This window comes from Sus scrofa, chromosome 3 (genome assembly GCF_000003025.6).
Source record: "Sus scrofa isolate TJ Tabasco breed Duroc chromosome 3, Sscrofa11.1, whole genome shotgun sequence".
Classification (NCBI taxonomy): Eukaryota; Metazoa; Chordata; class Mammalia; order Artiodactyla; family Suidae; genus Sus; species Sus scrofa.
Window position 1 is genome coordinate 62,181,525 of NC_010445.4, and position 23,101 is coordinate 62,204,625.

Consider the following 23,101-nt stretch of genomic DNA (forward strand, 5'->3'; position numbering starts at 1 on the left):
CTGCCAGTAATTAGTTGTGCATTCTTTAATAAGTCACTTATTATACTCGTATTTTAGTTTCCTCCATTCTTTGCTACTTGCAATGTTGATTCTGGATGAGTTAATTCTGTATCTTCATTTAGTTGCTTGAAAAACAGAAGTAATAATAATACCCACCTCATCCTATTGTAAGAACAAAATCAGGTAATGGTTATAAGGTATGTGGACTATCATCCACATATAGCATGCACTTAATAAATGCCTGGACTATCATCCACACTTAGTATGGGGTTAATAAATGCCTGCGGGCATTATTTCAGCTATTGTTTCTCTGAGGTACTGTATTATCATACAGTTCATATGCCTAGAGAGATAATACATATCTTTCAAAATTGCCTATAGAGATAAATATATATTTTTGCACATTATCAAAAACAAAATAAAATATTTTAATTTTGCCTTTATTTAAGAAGTATTTTGTCTGAAAATGTCAAGATATTCTCACTCTAAATAATGGCAGCTACACTAAAAAAAAAATTTGTGGTACACATTTGGGGATTTTAATGTATCAAAGTTATTTTGTTCATTCAATAGAGAACCAGTGCTAAACTCTGAATTTTTTTTTTTTTTGAATCTTCTCTGTAGGCCTATAACCTCACATCCTTTTCTGAATAAGACAAGCACAGGATTTGAAGACTGCAGCCTCTTAATTAACTGCCATGGGAATGTTTAGGTGTGAAATTAGTCACCAGAGGGAGCCCATATTATTCCTCAAAAGCAATCTCAAAAGACTAAGGACAAAATGAAAATATATGTAGAGACTGGGGCATAGAAGTTCAAGGAGAGTATAGAGTGTTTTGTTTTGTTTTGTTTTTTTTTTTAGTGTTCCTTGAATTGCAGTTTCTTCTCAATTTCAAGCTTCAGAATGAACTAACTTTGGATATATGCGAAGCCTTTTTTACAGCAAAGACATAGGCAGAAATAAAATACATTTTTTTTTCCTCAGTGGCTATTATTCATTGACCTTCACGTTTACCTAACCTGAAAACTACTTTTGTATATGTTCATTCAATTCACTCATGAATAAGGCATTGTATTACGTTTCTAGGGAGATTAACAGTGATAATTTCCAAACAATGCCAAGTGTCAACAATTTGCCAGATTCTTTTCAAAATGAAATCAGTCTTGGCCATGTATTTATTAGCAAATGAAACTGTCTACACATTTTGGTCTTTTAATCAAGTATGAAAGAAAACAGGATTTGAGAGCAGAAGAAGCTCCGCACTTCAAAGTACTTCCTATTGTGAAATTCCATAATTTCAGGATTCTATGAAGTGGGTAAATGAAATTTATGTGATTGCCAATCAATCAAATCAAACTGGCTGAGCAATATAGCTCACTTTTTTTTTTTTTTTGAAAAACTCAGGACCACATCTCAAGCAGGCATTTTGATACTGTTCAACTGAATCATTTGCATGCTTGATTGGACTGAGATGGAACACAATACTTTACGCAATGTACCCCATGATCTGTACTGTCTTTGTTTACTCAGATATTAAACTCAAAGAACTGGAGCAAGAGCATGGATTATTCCTATTTTTTTAAATGTTCAATTCTCGTAGGAAACGAAATGAAAATATGGGTGAAACTCGCCTGGAACTTGTATAACTTTTTAGTCTGTGATGATGACTTGAGTTGACTGACTTGCCTTTATATGTTTATTTCTGCAAAGATTGTCTTAAAAAACTCAGGCAAAAGCCTGCAGCTACTAAAACACTCAACACTTGCATTCCTAAATATTTATTTATTTTACTATATTGCCACCCACCCATATATTCAAAATGTAGATGCTCATTTCACATATCTTCTTCACCTACATATTGTTGGAATAAGGCAGTAGCTAAAGTAGACCATGCACTTGACCCCATTTCTGAATCTTTATGTAAAGTGAAGTGTAGTTGTTATTGCATATACGTGCTGGAGAGAAAAACCTGGACTCCTGATTCAGGCTACAACATTTTCTACTAATGTGATCTTGAAGAATTTACTTAATCTCTCTCTTTGTTTTCCCATTTCAAAACTCTGTCACTAATAGTTCTTACTTCATACAGTCATTGGGAACATTAAATTAGCCACTAACTTTTTAAGAATATTATCAGGAACATGATAAATTCTCAGTTATTTGTTGTTGCTGCTGCTGATCTTTTTGTTATCCCTGGTAGTGTTGTTATATTCAACAAAGAGCCCAATTATGACCACATACATTTTACTCTCCACACACACACACACACACACACACACACACACACACACTCATTGCTGCTACAATATTAAATGGAAAGGATGTACCCCAGGAGGTTTCAGTAACTTCTTCATGCATTTGAAGCCCATAACTGCTGCCTTGGGAATTATACAATACCACTATAGGACAAAGCTTAGATCTCAGCCTTGGTCTGATGAATACAGATCTAATCTACAAGATCGTGGTTGTGGAGGACAGTGATGGAGGCAAAGGGCAAGTGTAATATGATAGGAGGAAACAGGCAATCAAGAAGTATCTGGACATTTCAAAGCCATTTTTACCATACGTCTACTAGAAAGTGCCTAGTTGATTGACAAAACTAGTTCATAACGGAAATTTAAAACAACAAAAGCATGATGATAAGTTTCTTAATTAAATTTGTAGGAAAAAGTGTAAATATGAATATAAATAATACCATTATATTTTTCTTCTGAAATGCTATCCAAAGAATTTCCCCCTGATATGCAGTTGTCTTATATGACCACAAATGTCACTTCAAAGTATAAAATTCTATATTCTCCCAATCTTATAAAAATTAAAATAATTTCTAGTGGTTCATTGAGAAGACTATTAATGCTTTCTGCTTTTTATGGTATAGCATAACATTTTTGTCCACGTATGATTATTTTAAAGAATGACGATGACAATAATATATATAGGCAGTTTTCACTTCTAAAGTAGTGCCAGATCATAAAATGCACATGCAAGTGAAATTGTACAAAGTGATCTGAATCGGTGGGAAAAAAAACTATGATTATTCTGTGAACTTTAAAAAATGTTTGCCAACATATTCTCTTATGTCAGTTATAAACATACAAAGAACGTTTTTTTTTAGCCATACCTGCAGTATATGGAAGTCCCTTTGTCAAGGATGGAATCCAAGCTGCAACTGCACCACAACAGGAACTCCTACAAAGAACGTTTTTAAATGATAAAATTAATGTTCATTTAGAACACTGTAATTTAAAAATAAGAAATAATGAAAAATGATGTTTTAATTTTTTGCAATTTATACTCAGTTCTCATTGTATACTATCTAACATGAGGTAAGTACCTTTTCTACATCCTGGTGAACTGTCATGCTCATTTCTAAGTTTGGATTAGCTGCCAACATTTTAAAATTTGTACCTTTAATGTGATGAAATATATTTAAGAATTTTTGTAATGGGAAGGGTTTTTTGCCAGTGTCATTTCTTCTGGGAAATCTTCATCCTTTTTGTCTCAACCACTTCATTCAAGTTGCTAAGGTCACCTTTACTCAGTTCCTCTGGCTGTATATCTGAAGTCTCTCCATTAGCAGCAATGTCAACATGACCATAGTTAGTGATTTCTAGATTAGATTTGAATTGCACTTATAATGTTATCACCTTGGCTTCTTTGATGCACTTTCATTTTTGTTGAGCTATTCCCCATTTTGCTTATCCATTTTTGTAAAATGGAACTTAGATTTACAAGTAGGAGACAAGGCCATAACACATATATATGCTTTGTTGTGTGTGAACCAAGTAACAGATTACAGTGGCCAATAACCAATGACTTTTGAAAGAAGTTATGTGACAGGTTTTTGAAAGTGATGCTTATCTGTTTTTGACGTAGTGCTTTGTGGACTGAAGATCTAGAAGAAAATCTCCCACTCTGTGTAATTACTGGTAGCTAATATACTTTGATTGCTGAAGTTTGAAGTGTGATGTTAAAAGACTGGTCTTACTTAACTAAACTTTGGTAATTAAAATTGATGCAAGTTTTGAAAAAGAACTGCCTATTTGAGTGTTGGGAATTAATTTGTTTTCCATTTCTTTGCCAAATCTGTTGACCCAGGCAGTCTCTACAGGCACATCTCAATGTTTATAAAGCATCCCTAATTTATCTCTAGTATAAATAGGTATTATTATACCTATTCCTAAGAATGTCACTGTATCTGTAGAGAGATATGAAAGATATAAACAAACATAATTGTTAAACAACTTACTAGATGATAATTGCTGTAAGGAATGAACAGATATTTAAAATAAGGAGAAATAAAAAATAATGGACTAGAATATGGTCAACTTTTAGACTTTAGCCTGTTGTTTTATAATGAGAAAAATTGCTTATGAGTAAATTGTACTGTTTGAAACCAATTAGAATTTGCTGGTTTTTACCAATTCAGGATAACTTTATTTGAACTTTGAGGAGAGGGTAATTTCTCATTTGCATTAAGATCTAGAGAAGATGTATTCAAGAGAGCCACTGATGCCATCCCCCCATGTTTCAGCCAGTTAGAACTGTCTCATTTTAATCTATCTGCTTTTGAAGAGATACAGATGAATAATTGCAACATCCTGAAATCTTTTAAGTGGAAGCAAATCCCTGCTAGGAGAGCTAAATTTCTTCTTTAAGAAAAAAAAAATTGCATCTCCCTTCATCCTCTAATTGGGAGGCAATTAGTTTATTCACTATTTGCATGAATAGTACTTGGGAAGAGTCCTTTCTTATCTTCACCATCTATTTTCAAGGTAGGAGGTATGCTTATCCAGGCAGAACTTCCTGGCTCTCCATCTAGCATAGCATCCCAATTCTCTGCACTTCTATGCATTCTAACTTGCCCTGACTTTGTATTTTTCATACTGCCTCTAGTAAAAATTTTATTCATTCCTCAGTATATTCTGTGGATGAATCTCCTTCTTCCATGTGTTAAAGATTCTCCTAGTGTGATAAGCACAGAAATTAAGTAAAATGCTTTCCTCTCCCAGAAGGACTGTATTTAGTATCTCACATTTAATTTCAGATAGAATCTGAAGCATTTTAAGAGATGCTATTACTCAGTAAAGAGAAATGATCAGAAATAGTTTCAGCATACGAGTTAAAGTTGGCTACAGGAACACAAATGATAGTCCCCAAAATTGTTATATTTTATATACTCAGATTTCTGAGGATTTAATATACCATTCAGTTGAAATTGTCCTAGTGGCTCATATTGAATTCCCAACTGAGATTCTTTCTTTGCAGGGAAGAAAATGAAAACAGAAGCTAATAAGCTTTTAAAAAGCACAATATATATCTGAGGAAATAAAGAGATAAACTTGAGCTAATGGCTCTATTTACATGGGACACTAAATAATCATGAAATTATATTCTATTAAATGTAATAACATCCAAAAACCCCTGCTTTTTGCCTGATAGTGTGCTAAATGTTTAATATAATGTTGAATAAACAGAGACCCTAACTTCAAGATGATTATATTCTTCTGGAAAAAATGTAGAAATGTCAGAAAACATTTGAAATGGACATGTGTATTTCAAGAAGTAGAGGGGGCAGTTAACTTTCCACATAATCATGAGAAGCGGGCTGATGCAAGCGAAGGTTCTATCAAAAGTGATAGCTTTGCAGAGTTTGGAATGGGGAAAACGATCTCACCAGAGAGACAGGGCAGAGTGGAGGCCATTGGGAGAAGAGGCAAAGAGGCTTTCCAGGCCATGGCAATATTGAACGAAGGCAGGAGGGTGCAAAGCAGAACTGTGCCCTCTTATCCCATAACCAGTGGTCCTGATGGAACATTCTAGGGATACTGAGCAGAAGATAAGGCTGAAGAGGCAGTTAGTGGAGGTAGTTTTGGAATTCTGTGTCTACTGTATACAGACCTTGGAATGGAACCTGGAGGTGAGAGGATCTGTGAAGGGACACACTAACTCGAGAAAAGGAGCACAACGACGTAGCATATAATCACACTTTACGAGTTATTTACTTCAGCTCCCTACTCTAGTGCAGAGGATTCTTATCTAGCATTATTGGCAGAAGGAAACACCCTTGCTTTGGATTTTTAAATCATTTTCTTATTGTATATGTGATTTTATTGCTTTTTATATAGCAAATAAAATACGTTAGGAAAAATAGAAGTACATCAATTGAGTAAAGTATTTTCTGTATGTTTCTCTATATTTATAACATGCCCATATTCATTTACTTTTTACCACTTTCATTTATGCAAATACTTTTAAACACAGTGGGTTTATGATTATGGAATTTTGTTCTGTTAGTAAAATATCACACTCTCCCATTATTTAAATAATAATTTAAAAACATAATTTGTAAGCATATTTTATCTTAAATCATGTTATTCAAAAATGTAAAAGGAGGAATTCCTGCTGTGGCACAATGAGATTGGCGGCATCTCTGCAGCTCCAGGATGCAGCTTCTATCCTCGGCCCAGCATAGTGGGTTAAAGCTGCAGCATTGCCGCAGCTGTGGTATAGGTTGGTAAGTTGCCCTGGGAACTCCAGATGTCATGGAGTTGACAAAAAAAAAAAAATATATATATATATATATACACATATATATATATATATATATGAAAAGGATATAGAAGTGCAAAGCAAAATTTAATACTACACCTCTCTTCATCCAGTTTCTCAACAAACTGTAACGATTTCTTATGTATCATCCAATAATTTAGTGCATATTCATGTATTTAAATGCATATATTTTTCTTGAACAAATTGGTGCATACTATACACCATATAACCTTTACATATTTTTAAAATACCTATAAAATTTCCATATTAGTATATATAGATGATCCTTCTTTTTAGTTACTGATCTTTTACATTATATGAATGGATTATATATTTATAATTATTCTCCTTAGCATTTTGGCACTACCAAAATGTCACTATCAAAATGTTGCAAATAATAACCTTGTAAATGCAATTTTGTTTTTTGTTTGTTTGTTTGTTGTTTGTCTTTTTAGGGCCCCACCTACCGCATATGCAATTTCCCAGGCTAGGGGGTTGAACTGGAGCTACAGCTGCAGGCCTAAGCCATAGTCACAGGAACGCAGGATCCGAGTCGTGTCTGCAACCTACACTACAGCTCACAGGAACACCCTGCTGAGCGAAGCCAGAGATAGAACCCACATCTTCATGGATACTAGTCAGGTTGTTACTGCTGAGCCATAACAGGAACTCCAGAATTTGTTTTTATGTAAATATCTGAAGGATACTTTATAGAAATATAGTTGCTGGATTAAAGTGTTTGACATTTTAGATTCTGATCAGTGTTACCATAAAACTTCACATATACATTGAGCCAGTTTACACTTCTACCAGTGGCATATGAGAGTGGCTGATTCTCCAAACCTATTTATACTAGAGATTATGAAGCATTTCATCTAAACAAATATGATAGATTAAGGGGTAATCCTATTCTATAGATTTGTTTCTCTTCAATTACTTGACCATCTTTTATATATTAATCAGTCATTTTTCTTGTGTGAACTGCCGACTAACATGCTTTATTTATTATTTTTATTACTATCTTATATTTTCACTATGTACACAGTCAGCAGTCATATCACTTTCTCTCATGTAAATTATAATATTTGTCATTGCATGTCTTTAATTTTAACTATAATTTAACTTTCAAAATTTATGAATGGTTTTAATTTTTTAACTCAATGAATTTTATTATATTGACAGTTGTACAACGATCATCACAATCCAATTTTATAGCATTTCTATTCAAACCCCCAGCCCATCCTCCCCCCTGCCCCTCAACCTGTCTCCTTTGGAAACATATAAATGATTTTAATTTTTGATAAATGTATTCTATGAAACTTTAACTTTATAAAAATTTTCTTTAGTATAGAATTTTTTTTTTATGGCTTCACCTGTGACATATGGAAGTTCCTAGGCCAGAGACTGAATCGGAGCCCCAGCTGCACCCTACACCACAGCTGATGCAAAGCCAGATCCTTTAACCTGCCTTGCTGGGCCAGGAATCAAACTTGCACCTCCACAGCAACCCTATTACCTGCAGTTGGATTTTTAACCCACTGTGCCATGGCAGGAACTCCCTGTTAGTACAGAATTTTATTTTACAAAATTCTTGTAATTAGTTTGGTTTACAGTTGTGAATATTCCACAAACATTTATATTTTGCCTTTCCTAAAATTTTACCAAAAAAGCTTTAAATGAATGAATATGGAAAGAACATAAAGGAAAATTTCAGCAGTCATTTAAATAATATTTGGAAGACTGAAATCAGCAAAGTTTGGGATAACTGAATTAGCAGGGTGCAGGAAACTTCATACCACCATTCTTGGAGGGGAAAAAACCTGAAGACGAGGACAAGAAGGGTTAAGTACCTCAGACCTGAGCTACCTGAAGTTGGATTTTAACACTCAAAAATGAGGCAGGATAAAAAGTAAGTTTATTCTCAAGGGAATGTGAACTGGAAACACTCTGAACTCAGGAGCCTGCAGCCCAGCAATGAACAAAGATGAGCCTGCAAGCTAGAAGCCTGTGGTAGGTACATGAGAGTATGAATGCTGGCAGCTCCCAGGCTTCTCCCCCATTCTCTGCTTTTAGAACTTAGGTAGCAATGCAAACCCTCAGACAGGAGATGGGGAGATTCTTCTGTGGAAAAATGAATTGCTCCAGAAAAAAAAAGACCCTGTAATACAATATTTAGGGGTTCTTTAATGAAAAGTCATTTTTAACATGGGCTTTCTACATAGTGTCCACAACCAAGAAGGTGTACTTGAACCTTTGTCTCTCCCAACAATGTTTTCAAGACAAAATATCAGATGTAGGAGGAAAATATCAAAATGTATTGCATGGCTACTGTATATAAAATGGACAATTAACAAGGGCCTACTGTACAGCACAGGGAAACCTACTCATTTTTCTGTAATAGCCTATATGGGAAAAAAGAAGAGAGATATGTATGTACATATATAACTGATTCACTTTGCTGTACACCTGAAATGGAATATTGTATGTAAATCAACTATACTCCAATGAAATTTTAAAAATAAAAAATGAATTATGTGGGTGGGAAGGAAACTGTGGTTTATAGTGGAAGATATAAGAGATAAGCTTCTTCTTCTATAAAAGAAAGCAGATAGATGTTTCTATATTTGATAAATCAAAAAATAGCAACATATATGTACTACTTATAAATATGCAGGTACAAACCAGAATAAACAGCTACCCGTGGTGGTCTGCTAATTTTTATTTTAGATTGAATCTTAAAAATGTTTATGATATTGATTGGATGAAATAAAATTGTTTAAAACATTTTACATACTGTCTTACATAATTAGGCAATATTTTCTTCAATCAATTAATTTATTTCTCTCCCCTTTCTCTTGCTCCTTGTCTCTTTTATACTTTTTGTTGTCCATCTGTACCTGTAATCAATCTGGATTTTGTCTTAGTTAAAAAAAAATAACTTAAGGACTTAACTTTGTCTCTTTGATTCCAAAGAAAAAGACACATCAGCTCCATAGACTCCATATTTAAAAGCATCTAAGTGTTTGTCCCAACAATTTGAAATTTTGGCTTCATCACATACTGAAATTTTTTACATGTACTCTGTCTTATTTGTAGACTGCAAAATATGTACAATTTATTTTCCTGAATATTTCTGTGCTAAGACCTAATTTTTTGAATCACTGTAGAAATATATTGCTTTCTTATATACCCATTTATTTGTTGTGTAGCTGTAGTAGTCAGAAAACTCTCACTGAAATAAAATGAACATCACAGGCCCTTGCCCTGGTTTGGAATTTGGGTGGTTTAGGAAGATGACCTCGTTACTACTCGAGCATGTGATGAATCTGGAAGCAGAAATCAGAAGATATGAAAAATCATTTATGTTTTTGTTTTTTGTCTTTTTTAAGGCTGCACTGGCGGCATATGGAGGTTCCCAAGCTAGGGGCTGAAGTGGAGCTATAGCCACTGGCCTAAGCCACAGCCATAGGAACTTCAGATCCGAGCCACGTCTGTGACCTACACCATAGCTCACAGCAATGCCAGATCTTTAACCCACTGAGTGAGGTCAGGGGCTAAACCTGCACCCTCATGGATACTAATGAGATTTGTTTCCGCTGAGCCATGAAGGGAACTCCAAGAAAAATCATTTAAATGAATCCTGCTTGAGTTTTCATGGACAAGAAGTGGCCTTTAAAAGACAGCTACCACCTTACCACAATCACATTTAACCATTCACTTCTTCATCTGCATCTACATCATGGATGCTCTGTTCAAAAACCTTTCCAAAGGTAACCCCTCCACCTGTTCATGACTCTCTCCACTCACCTAATGAGGACATTGCTCCAACTTCTCCCTCTTCCTTTCCATTGCATCACACTCATCAGCATGTAAAGGTGACAATATCTCCACCCCACGTAAATATTTAATCAAATGAATGAAATAATAAAACTCAAACAAATAAAATAAAAGCTTTTGGCTTCGTCTCTCTTTCTTTTTACTATCCCATTTCTCTTTGGTATAGAGAAACAATTTTCCTGTCATGATTTGTCCATCCTCACTGACTTCAGATGTTAGATTCTAATTGTCTATTAATCTCTTCTCTCCCCAATACTACTGCCATTTTTAATCACTCTGCTGCCCAAACTCAGCCTTTTTTCACTGGTGCTGAATAGAACTGTGGAGATAGAATTTTGGGTAAAGGAGAAAAAAATTAGCTTTTACTGCTTTGCCAGGCAAAGGACACCACAGCAGGCTATTATCTTAAAGACAGTGCCCTCCCTTGGGGAAGAATTGCAGGGAGTTTTATAGTCTAAAAGAGATAAACAGAGTTTCAGAAAAGTATCAGGATTGAGTCAGACATGCATTCTTCTTTCTTTGAAGGAATCTTAGTCATTTTTTGTTTGTTTGTTTGTTTGTTTGCCATTTCTTGGGCCACTCCCGTGGCATATGGAGGTTCCCAGGCTAGGGGTCTAATCGGAGCTGCAGCCGCCGGCCTACACCAGAGCCACAGCAAAGTGGGATCCAAGCAGCGTCTGCGACCTACACCACAGCTCATGGCAACGGTGGATCCTTAACCCACTGACCAAGGCCAGGGATCGAACTCACAAACTCATGGTTCCTAGTCAGATTCGTTAACCACTGAGACATGATGGGAACTCCGGAATCTTAGTCATTGAAGCTGGCATTAGGAGATCTTGGCGTGACCCTGGTGGTGGTCTTCTGGGTTATTGCTCAGCATAACAGTATTTGAGAAAAGGGCATATTTATCAGAAATCTAAGCAAACTAGGAAAGTTCTTGAAAAATATCATGTGCTAAGAAGATTTAACCCACAGGCAATTGTGCTCAGGGTGCCTAATCTTTAGCTTACAGGTAACTGTGTTTAGGGTGCAGTCCAATGAGGGAGAAGCACAAGGAAGGGCTCCTAGCTGTGCAATGAAAATATTCATTCATAAATGAAGAATAAGGAATATAACTTTTCTCTTAGGTGTATAAGATGCCTATGCAATTATGTGTATCTCTTGCAAGGGAACCAGGACCCTGCCTCAAAGCTGTGCCATTGTTGCTTGACTGCTCGTCCCTTGTCTCTGCATTCCCTTCCTTCCCTGATCAGCAACTGTTTGAAACTGCCCCTTGGAACTCAGGGAAAATCATGAAGGCTGAATGAGACCCATTTCCTAAAAACTAGAAATGGGAGACAGAGAAAGCCTTTTGTGCCCAGGAGCCCTACAACGCCCTGCTTGGTTACAACTCTACTAAAATGTACTTTACCAAGATCACCGCTGACAACTATATTTCATTCCATGTCTCCAGCCAATTCCCAGTCTTCATCTGGTTTGATTTATCAGCAATGATCATTCTCACTTTCTTGAAAGGCTGTTTTCAGGTAGCTTCTTAAAGACACCATGGCTCTCTGATTTTCCTGCTTCCTCAATTGTTACTCACTTGCTTTGTCTCCCTGTCTCTATCTTCTGGCATGTCTAGAGCTCTGCCATTAAATCTCTTCTCTATTTATATTCTATTCCTTGTAATTTCATGTAATTTCATTGATCTAAATGTCTTATTTTCTCCAACAATTTCCAAATGGCATGCCCTTCCCTTCTAGATGTTCTTAAATTCATAAATCAAATTATTAACTGCCAAAGTTACTTGTACTTTTAATAGGCCTCTCCATTGTAAGCCTTGCTGTTACGTTCTTGACTTATTATGCATTGCTTGCTTATTATGCTTATAATAAGCATTGCTTATTACACTCTGTTTCTTCTGTACTTTTTCACTCCCTCCAACTTTCCCATTGTTTAAACCAAAAAATCCTGTAGTCATCTTTTATCCTTCTCTTTATCTTATAGCTTTCATCCTTTTTTTTCAGTAAATCTTACTGGTTGTTAGTGAAATATTCAAAACAGTAACAGCCTTCCTTCAATGCTTTTGTCCTGGTTCAAGGAATCATAATCTCTTACCCAGACAACTGTGGTAGTCTACTAAATGGATTCTTTGTAGATTCTTTCCTCTCTCAACATAGCAGCCTGAGTAACTAATTGTGCTGGTTGTGAAGCTATAGATATGGTTATAGTTACATAAAACACCAAGTTATAGATCTTGAACATATACATTTTTAACTTATATTTCAATAGAGCTGGGGGAAAAAAAATCTCTTTGTTCAAGCCACTCATCTTTTCACATATTTTAAATGCCACCTCATTCCAATCAAAGTGAAAGTCAGCACCTTCCCATAGCATGGTTGAACCTTCTATTACAATCTCTCCCCAAAGTTTCACCCTTCCCCTTGCTTACTAATGCTCTAGCCTTCACGCTCTTCCTCAAACACGGCAAACCCCCTACAACGTCAGCGTCTTTACACATCTATATGTTTCCCCTGGAAATAACCTTCTCCTGATTTCTAGTTCTCCCTTTCCTGGCTGCTACACTGTACTAAATAACAAACTAAATGATATTTTTCAATCATGTCTTTCCTAATTATTTTTTCTCAAAAAGCAACCAACCCCAATGTTTGCTCATAGAGGGAAAAGTAGAAACAACTTGGAAGTATCAAAAGTAAAAAAGAGTAAGTTTACACCAAAAACTGTGTCTCCTTTTATTAGAAATGGCCATTTTAGTGTGCAAACTCTTCTAAGTTTTCTCATGCATAAAAGCCTTTGCCAAACATTCTTTCTTAAAAATTCTATCCAATCTCCTTTATTTTTCGCCTATCTGAGAAAATCATTTTAAATGCATCGTGTCTTTCATATAACCATCTTTCAGGTATTTGAGAGAAATTATTTTTGTCTCCATTTTATCTTCTCCTTTCCAAAATAAATACCTTGATTTTGACTGCTTTATATTTCTATAAGCTTAGAAATAAAATACGTTGTCATATTTGACTTCTTTCTCCCATCACTTCTAAACAGAAATAGTATTTTCAGCTTCCCATCTTTAAATTCATTTAGCAATCTGGTGAACTTTTGTTTGAATCTGTATATGAAAATCAAGTTGGATTTTCTTATAATATTCAAATTACCTTGAATGTAAATGTACTATTTATCATACTTTTCTACCCACTTGAACTTTCAGTATATGCTTTCAAGAGAAGATTAAAATAAGGCTGGAACTCAATCATACTACCTTCTTGCTTTATTGTATTTATATTATGTTACTGAAACTTTTTTTTCCAAACAACAGCCTATCCCTTCCTCCTACTTCCTATTAATCAAAACAAATTAAGTGGGCAAAAAAGCTAACTTCTATGAATCATGTGTACAATATTTTATGAACTTTAGTTCATTCTGGCTCTAGTTTTGAGCCAAGCTCTGGCATTCTTTATCTACACCTACTTCCATGGATAAAATCCATCTCATAATTTTCATGGATACCACAGTGTTTGATGAGTGCTTTGGCTAATTCTTCCTGGGAAAATTTGCTACTAAATGGTGCAAATTTCTATCTTTAGTGCTTCTAATATCCCTTAGTCAATCTTCCATTTGAGAAGCTCGTTTATTGTCAAAGTACAAACATCAGGGCTATCAACATGGATCTGGATCTAATTCCCATCCCTGATGTGTATAAACTGAGACCCACCCCATAACCCTTATGAGTTTTGCATTCCTTAACTGCAAAATGAAGGAAAATAAGCTTATATCCTGCAGCTTTTTAGTGTTTTTTGCTTTAACTCATATTTTAAAAGTCTCTTTAAAATATGAGTTCATGGTGGATGCTGATGATAGCCATGAGATTATATATTTATTTATTATTTTAATGCTTTGGAATGAAGTGCATGTGAGCTATGCCTTAATTGCCTCTGTTCATTTTTGTTATTATGTTATTTTGAATTCTGCTACTGAGAACTTCAAAGTGACAGTCTCAGTCTGACGAGGCTGTTATAACAATCCACCTTAGACCGGATGGTTTCAACTTATTTCTCAAAGTTCTGGAGGATGGAAAATCCAAGATCAAGGTTCCTGCCAACCCAAGGTCTGGTAAAAGCATGTTTCCTGCTTTTTAGATGGCTGCCTTCTCTTGTTCCTCATGTGGCAGAGAGCAGAGAGCAATCACCTCTCTCTGGTCTCTTCTTGTAAGGGCACTAATCCCATTTGTGAGGGCTCCACCTTCATGACCCCATTACCTCCAAAAGGCCCCACCTCTAATAGTATTACACTGGGGATGGGGATTTGGGCTTCAACATATGAACTTGGGAGGGGAACTCAGATATTCAGTCCATAACATAGTCATAATAATCATCTATCATAATTCTTGGTATTTATTCTCATTAACATACATTAGATCTCATTAACATACATTCTCATTAACATACATGAGCAATCTCCCTATCCTCTTATTCTGAGAGAGTGTTTTGCCAACAGCATTAGCTGAGATGCTCTAATAAATGAGATATCCAGTAGACTTCCAAAATTTTGGAGTTCTTTCTCTAATAGAAGTTTGGCCTCTATGTGGACATTATATTCTATTCTAGAGAAGCAGGCCTTGGTTGCCAGCCGTCTTAAAATGCTTCCACTGAAATACTGTCTTTGATTATGTCATCAAGACAGAGGCAAAACAAAGTCTTTCTTTTGGAAAAAAATGAATCTTGGCATTTCTCCTGAGTCCCTCATCCGTGTAATAGAGGAAAACAATCTCTATCATCATACTTAGAGTTCTAAGTGATACCTTTAAAACTTGAAACAAAAAGGAGTAAAAATACCATATGTGTCCCAATATCCCACAGTTCTCTCTTTAGAATATCAAAGTTGACTTGGAATTCCTAGTTATCTTCACTCTACAATTTGTCCACTCCAGTATCAGCAGAAGCAATTTTTATTCTTGCTAAGAAGATTCATCCTAAACATGACATATAGGGCTAGCGAACACAGTGCTGAGGTAGGAAGAAGGCTGTGTGACACTAGTAGGTGTGAAGTTAGGATTCTCTTTCTCAATAGTGTCTCCGGCTATTTGAAATTTCTCTATTGGACTTTCATATCACAACCATTAGTGACTTGCTAAAAATGTATATTTCTTCCAGAAAAGTTTGTACTTGAATGTTGCCTGCCATTATAAATCCCTTGGGTTGAAACCACCAGAAAAAAAAGCATTAAAATAATCCCTTTTTGCATTTTTTACTACCATGTACTGTTTGTGTAAGGTGAGTAATCTTGCTTTCTTAATCTCATTTTTGTCATTTCTAAAGTGACATATTTATATAATGTATAATTCAGACTTACTGCAGGAGTCAACTAAGACAATCTTATAAAAATATTTTACAAATTATAGATTGATGTATACATGCTTTTTGAGGGAAAAATAAAACATAGCATGCTATTTTGGACAAATAGTGGGATTTGCACTTAAACAGACTTGCCCTAAGTGCTGGGTTCTGCTACCTGCTGGCTGTGTAATTTTGTCTAAGCGACTTTCTCTCTCCAAACCTCAGTTTCCTCACTTATAAAGAGTATGGCAGCATCCAAATGTAAGGAAAAATAATGTAATTACTTTTGATAGTATGTTTCAGTGACCTAATATAAGGGCCTGTTACTTATGGGGATTGAAAGTACTAAATTTTTTACCAGGTTTTCTTTTTTTCATATGCAGAAGGACTTTAGAGAAAGTTTTTATGAGGAAAATTGAATCTGAGTATCTGAGGAGCAAAAACTGCCAAGGTGGGCTGGGTCCACAATGAATAAAAATAGCTAATATATAAGGGTTTATTATATGCCCAACACTTTTATAAACCTTTTACATACATTAACTCATTTCATCCTCACAACAATCCTAGGATGTAGTGCCATTATCAACTCTAGTTTAGACATGAGGAAAATGAGGTACAGAGCATTAAAATATCTTCCCAATTTTACACAGCTAGGAAATGATGGAGCTGAAATTTGAACCCATACAGAATGGTTCCTATGCCTGTACTCTGGGCTATGACACTAAGACATATCACTGTCAAAAGGAACCAGATCTCAGATTTTTACACTTCTTAATTGACAGTCTTCTCTGAAACTAGAGCATCAACTGAAAGACAGACAAAATTGGAATAGTGGCTATTTCATACCCCTAAAATTGCCCTGCATTGATCTTTCTGTGCCATAGAGAAATCATTGGGCCTGAGATTTGTTTCTCTGTTCCCAGCTCAGCAGTTTTATTTTGAATCCTTTCTATTTTGGCAGGTAGACAAGGTCACGAAATATGCAATTGCCTGGATTTTTTTAAGTTAGCCTCCTGACCACAGAGTCAGTGACATTTGAAGCTTTTTAATTATACACACATGCCCCTTTCATCTTACATAATGCTGAGCAATAAACTCAAATGCACGTTCTTTCCTCTGGGTGGCTATTTTGGAACAGAAAGCATTTGTACTATGTGTTAATCAGTACATCTATATTTTGGTGGGGTATATATGGACACAAGATGCAGGAGTTCACGTACTCCATTATAATGAATTTATAGTCCTGAGGAACTCACAAAAGGGTTAGAAAATGTTAGCTATTGTGCTCTTTTAGGAAAATATATTGTCTGAGGAGGTAGAAGTGCTGACTATTGGGGAACCAAAGTGAATTTAAAGGAAGCACATGGCATGACATAAAGTTACATTAAAATAACTTTTAAGAATGTGATGAGGATACATAGAAGCCAAGAAACAAGGAAGAAGAGGGCACCATTAATTGCAAATGATTGCTTCCTGGCAATCATTTAGAAATAGCTTGGCTCTGAGAAAGAAACAAAGTAAGGAGAAATTCAATTTACACTTGGTGCTTAGACCATAACCAGCAAACAGAATTTAAGGAGTAGGTTTGTATGTCTGATATCATAACCTTGAGTAGGATAATTATTGCGTCGTTTGGCTATATATATTTCCCCGTGTTTCCCTTTTTGTTTTAGAACATTCTCTGACATCTCTTCAAAGAGGCTCTACTTTAATAAATTATTTTCAGGAGTTCCCTGGTGGCTTAGCAGGTTAACGATTCTGCCACTGCTGTGGCTCAAGTTTGATCTCTGGCCCGGGAATTTCCATGTACCATGGGCACAGCCAAAAAAATTAAAAAAAAAAATTTAAAAAAGAAATTATTTTCAGATAAATAAAAAATTTACTATTTTCCAGCAGGTATAAGCTTATGATAATTTAGAGTTTGCTTCATAAATTCTAAATGTACCAATATTCCAAGCTATTTTGAATATAGATAATTTGTTTCAGGCAAAACCCTATTTAATTAGCTGAATGATAAAGTATATATAAAGCGCTATGCAAAAAAACCCCAAAAACTCAGTTCATAGAATGTGCTCACTACATACCAATTATTAATTTTAATTCAAATTGGTTTTGTCTACAAGTTAACTGTCTAGCTGTTTATTTTGTTTTTTACTTGAACTCTTTTTTTTTCAAAGGTGGGTTATTTACAAATTTATTTAAGGGTGCTTATGAAAACAATTCCAAACCCTGTGATGGAAAATAGAGATGTGGCTTAGTAAAACCCCCTCCACAATAAAAAAATTTTGAAATCTAGCTGAGAACATAATCTTAAGTAATAGAGAAAAAAGTCACAGTTAAAGGCAGTATGGAGTAAATTCCAAGTGGCTAGGAAATAATAAAAGCTCCAGATGTCGCAAGAAGGGGAAATCAATGTAGTTATTATGAATAACTAGAGCTTTATGATGAAGGGTTTATCATTAATTGAGTCTCAAAATAGGGTGGGCATTTGCATTGGTATAAAGAGAGTTCTATTTTATAATCACTACAACTACTACGCATACTTAAAAATGAAGATGAGGATAACCAAGGTCTTTCAAGGGATTTACAAGTTAAAAATGTTGCGAAAACACAAGGCATTGTTTTGACTATTCTGGATCAGAGATTTTCTTTTCAAACTAGTGGGAAAATGTTTCAAAATTAGACTAGTACTTATGAGCTTGATCATCTGGTACCGGGGAATTTGTTTAGAAGTGAAAAGTAACCTAACAAAAATGGGGTTTAGAGAGGATGATTTGAAAAGTTATGTATGTGGATGTGACATAACTAACATGGCACTAAGGAGATGCAGTTAAAAGGAAATTCACTGCAATGGAATAGTTCAAAAATGTGCTGGGGAGAATCTGGACTTCTGTAGTGGTTGAGTAGAAGATTTCTCTATGTTGTATTTATACGAAAGATCTCCATTTGAATCAGGCTACACATGTGTTTTGACTTATAAATAAAGATGTCTGAACAAGATAGTCTGTCTCTACAGTCCCTGAGAACTTTTAAATGCTTATAACCTTAAGTCTGCACAAAGGAAAATGAATCACAGCAAATATTTCACATAGGAGCTCAATCTCAAATGTCATTTGACTAAACGCTTTAGAAGATTTTTTGTTGTTGTTGTTAATTTCACTGGAGAAGTAGAAGGGCATTTAGAATTAGAGGGATTGATTTTCAAAAGTTTGAGATCATTAAATATGATATCATGAATTCCATCTTTTAAAGTATATTCTTTCCTTGAAGATGCTGGTTGCATTTCACTGTAAAATACTGCAGTGAAAATTAACTTGATATATGTTTCTTTCTCTTGATGTGATGTTTCATACCTCCTTCAGCACTAAGGAAGTAACCACGGTTGATGCTTAATATTATTGTTTCTTCATAGGGTGGATAGTATACTTCCATGAATGGAGATAATTGCCTTTGCAATGAGGCAGAATTATTGAGATACCAGAAAACTCAAAGAAGCACAATGAAAGATTTATAATATGAAAAAAAGAATGCAACATCAAAGACTAAAATAACAACAGCAATAGCAATAATGAAACTGTGTGAATTTCATCCATCTAATACATTAACACAGATACTAATTTTAAAGCATTGAGATATATAAAATATTAGATGGCACACTGTTGGCCATTTCTACAGTATATGCCAGAAACAAAAAGCTTAGCAAGTTCAATATATTTGCTTCTCAGCAATTAAATAAACCAGAATATAGTCAACAACAACTATGAAGTCATTAACAGTGAAAACATCTATTTAAAATTCCTAATACAATATTTAAAATGAGTTCAAATTAAATTTAAAATTATAAACTGCATAGTCCAGCAGTAAAATCATTTATGCTTTTGTAAATAAAGTAATCATTTTCCCAAATGAAGTGGGACATAAGTTATACAGATCCTTGAATCATAAAATTTAGTTGAGAAGAAGAGACCTGAGATCTGAGGTCAGGAAGGAGAAAGAAAGGATTTACAGTCATCAGCAATGGTGAAACAGGTCTGGTCAACTCAGTAGCTTAAACCATGACATTCAAATTTTATGGTACAGGCAGAGCTTCTCTGAGTGGTTGGTTTTCAAAGAGAAAGTAATGGGGTTTTATCAGATGAGTAAAATTAAAACTAAAGTTTTGGTAGTGAGCATGCCGTAGTGTATACAGAAATAGAAATATAATGGTATGCACGTGAATCTTATATAATGGTATAAACACAAGTTATTTCAATAAAAATAAAAATAGTAAGGCTAAGGCTCTAGAACTCACCTGTGCTTCTACTGGGTTTCAAAGTACGGATTTTCCCAGCCTGCAGGGAGGGGATGAGGAGGAGGTGAAGGAGGTAAACATTTGGCTTTGTGGTGTCTATCTTTATAGCATTAGGCTCTGGTAGCCAAGGTGTGAGATGCAGGTAGGATCAATAAAAAAGAGGCAAAAAAAAAAAAAAAAGTGTTTCAATTACCTATGCTGCATAACAAACTGACTCCAACATTCCAACCTTTACTAACTTAAAGCAACAACCATTGTATTATTTCTCATTAAAATTCTTTACTCTGGGCTGGACTCAGATGGGTGGTTCTTCTCTTGCTCATGGTGTACATAAGGAACAGAAAGTTCTCCACGTGTTTCCTCATTCACATGTTTTGTGTCTCACTTGGTGTAGCTCAAACAGTTGGGCATTGGCAGGGCATCTCTCTGTTCCCATATAGCCTTTAACATGGCATTTGGGAGCTCTCTAAAAGAATGGTGGTTTTATGATAATAAGATTTCCTAGATAACAACTGTCTTCCAGGAGGGATCTTTACATCAAAAATGCAATAGCTGAAACCTGAAAATCTTTTAGAGCTTGGTATTAGACACTTAGAGCACACTGTCTTGATCATGGGAAATTATAGGGCCAGCCTACACTCAAGGAGATGAGAAACAGACTCTACATGTTGACGGGAACCATGGGATTGTATCTGTGGCCACTTACCACAGGAACTCTGGTTCTTTTAAACTTATGATTATCTATATGATTGACATCCATTCCTAACACAGTCTCTTGGTCTAAGATGCCTACACTTGCACCTAACCAGAAGGGGAAATGAAGGGAAAAGAACACACCATCTCCCTTTAGAGGCAAATACTGAACATCACCCTCACCACCTCTGCTTTTGTTTTCTTAGCAGAACTTAGTTGCAGGAGCATATCCAGCTCTAAAGGAGGCTGGAAAACATAGATGCAAATATATATCCTGCTGTCAGAACTGGAGCTTTTTCTATAAAAGGGAAGAAGAAACTGTGAGGCAAGTAGAAGTTGCTGGCAAAAAACTTATTAGTGTTTAAATAATACATTTTTTCCTAGCATTCACAGGTAGGAGCTGTGTCTACTTCCTGTCTAACCTCTAAGATATTCTTCAGAAAGTACAATATGGAACACTTCCAGATGGCTGTGGGAAGGAATAAGGCTTTACTGGAGGGGAGTTTCTTTTAATGGCATTTCCTATGAGAACCTGCTTTTTTTTTTTTTTTTTTTTTAGCTCTGGTTCTTGGATTGCAAATTCCCAGCCTCCTATCCTAGGAACTGCAGGCATTTTCCTAATGATGTGGCATCCTTGGATAGATCTGAATACATAGAATTGGGTCTCTGAATGGAAAATTCAGCTGAACTGTTAGGAGGGAAAAAAAATGCACCTGTGTGTCTCTTCACTGCTTAACTCTCATCTTAATACATCTCATACATCTCAACCATGTTTGCTTCTTCTTCAGTATTGACCATACCTCTTCTTCACATAGAAATGACTGGTATAGGCATTGTATTTAGAGAGAACATGATGGTATCTGTCTGAATACGAACAAAGTAATTTTCCTCAGAGCACTTGCCAAATACATTAGAAACACACACTCCATCACTGCCCAATACATACTTCAGTGCTCATTCTCTAAACTCATCTAGATAACACACCAATCTGAAAAAGTCAAAACAGTCCAGAATTCAGGTGGTCAGGGCCCACCCCCCCCATGATGTAAAATAAAGATTAAAAAGGAAAGGCGGAGTTCCCGTCGTGGCGCAGTGGTTAGCGAATCCGACTGGGAACCATGAGGTTGCGGGTTCGGTCCCTGCCCTTGCTCAGTGGGTTGAGGATCCGGCATTGCCGTGAGCTGTGGTGTAGGTTGCAGAGGCGGCTCGAATCCCGCGTTGCTGTGGCTCTGGCGTAGGCCGGTGGCTACAGCTCCGATTCAACCCCTAGCCTGGGAATCTCCATATGCCGTGGGAGCGGCCCAAGAAATAACAACAACAACAACAACAAAAGACAAAAAAAAAAAAAAAAAAAAAAAAAAAAAAAGGAAAGGCAAGCCAGAAGTCACTAACTGAATCTTACAAGTAATTTACAATATTATCCTAATACTTAATTATTTTCTTCATCTACATTTAACCTCTAAAATATACTCAACACCCCCGCGTTTTTGCTAATATCTCACACAATTTCTACCACTTTACCTTCTTTTTCTTATTTCTTAAAGTTCCCTCACATTGCACTACCCACATGAACCACCTGCTGAAGTGGTTCCTTACCATCCAAGTGAATACCCTGCCTGCCAGCTTTGTTTCTGAGTAACTCGCTGGGCTTTTTCACCTCTGGTAGTTGGGCTGTGTTGACCTGGTTTAGTTTCCCATAAACACTGTCTCTGGAGGGTTCTGGAATAGAGTCTTCTAGAGAAAGAATTTGCAAGACATTTGGGGGAAGGCATTAAGACAACAGGCATCATTCTCTAGGTCAGACGTTGTTACAGGCATTTGTGGAGGTGCCAGTGGGTTCCAGCCCCCACTTTCTTCCCCCCTGACTTCTTCCCAAATGCTGTTCCTGTCAGCAAATAGCAGTTTCAAGCCTTCCAGGAGCAGCTTGATGAAAACTGCTATTTCTGATCTAGTTGGGAGTTCTCCCTGTGGCTGTAGAAATGTATCTGACTAGTACTCATGATGATGCAGGTTCGATGCCCGGCCTCGCTCATTGGGTTAAGGCTCTGAGGCAATGCGGTGAGCTATGGTGTTGGTCGTAGACGCAGCTCAGATCCCACATTGCTGTGGCTGTGGTGTAGGTCAACAGCTACAGCTCTGATTCAAACTCTAGACTGGAAACTTCCATATGCTACCTAAAGAGACAAAAAATAAAACATTATAAAACAAAACAAAAACGAAAAACAACTACTAGTGTTTCTACTTCCCTGATTGAATCCTGATCATTAAAGTTCCCAAAGTGAAGGAGAGCCATATAGACAACCAGACTAACCACCTCCAGATGAAAAACAAATAAATAAATAAATAAAACTGTTTCTTCTCTGTTTAAGCCACTGTCCATTTAGTGTT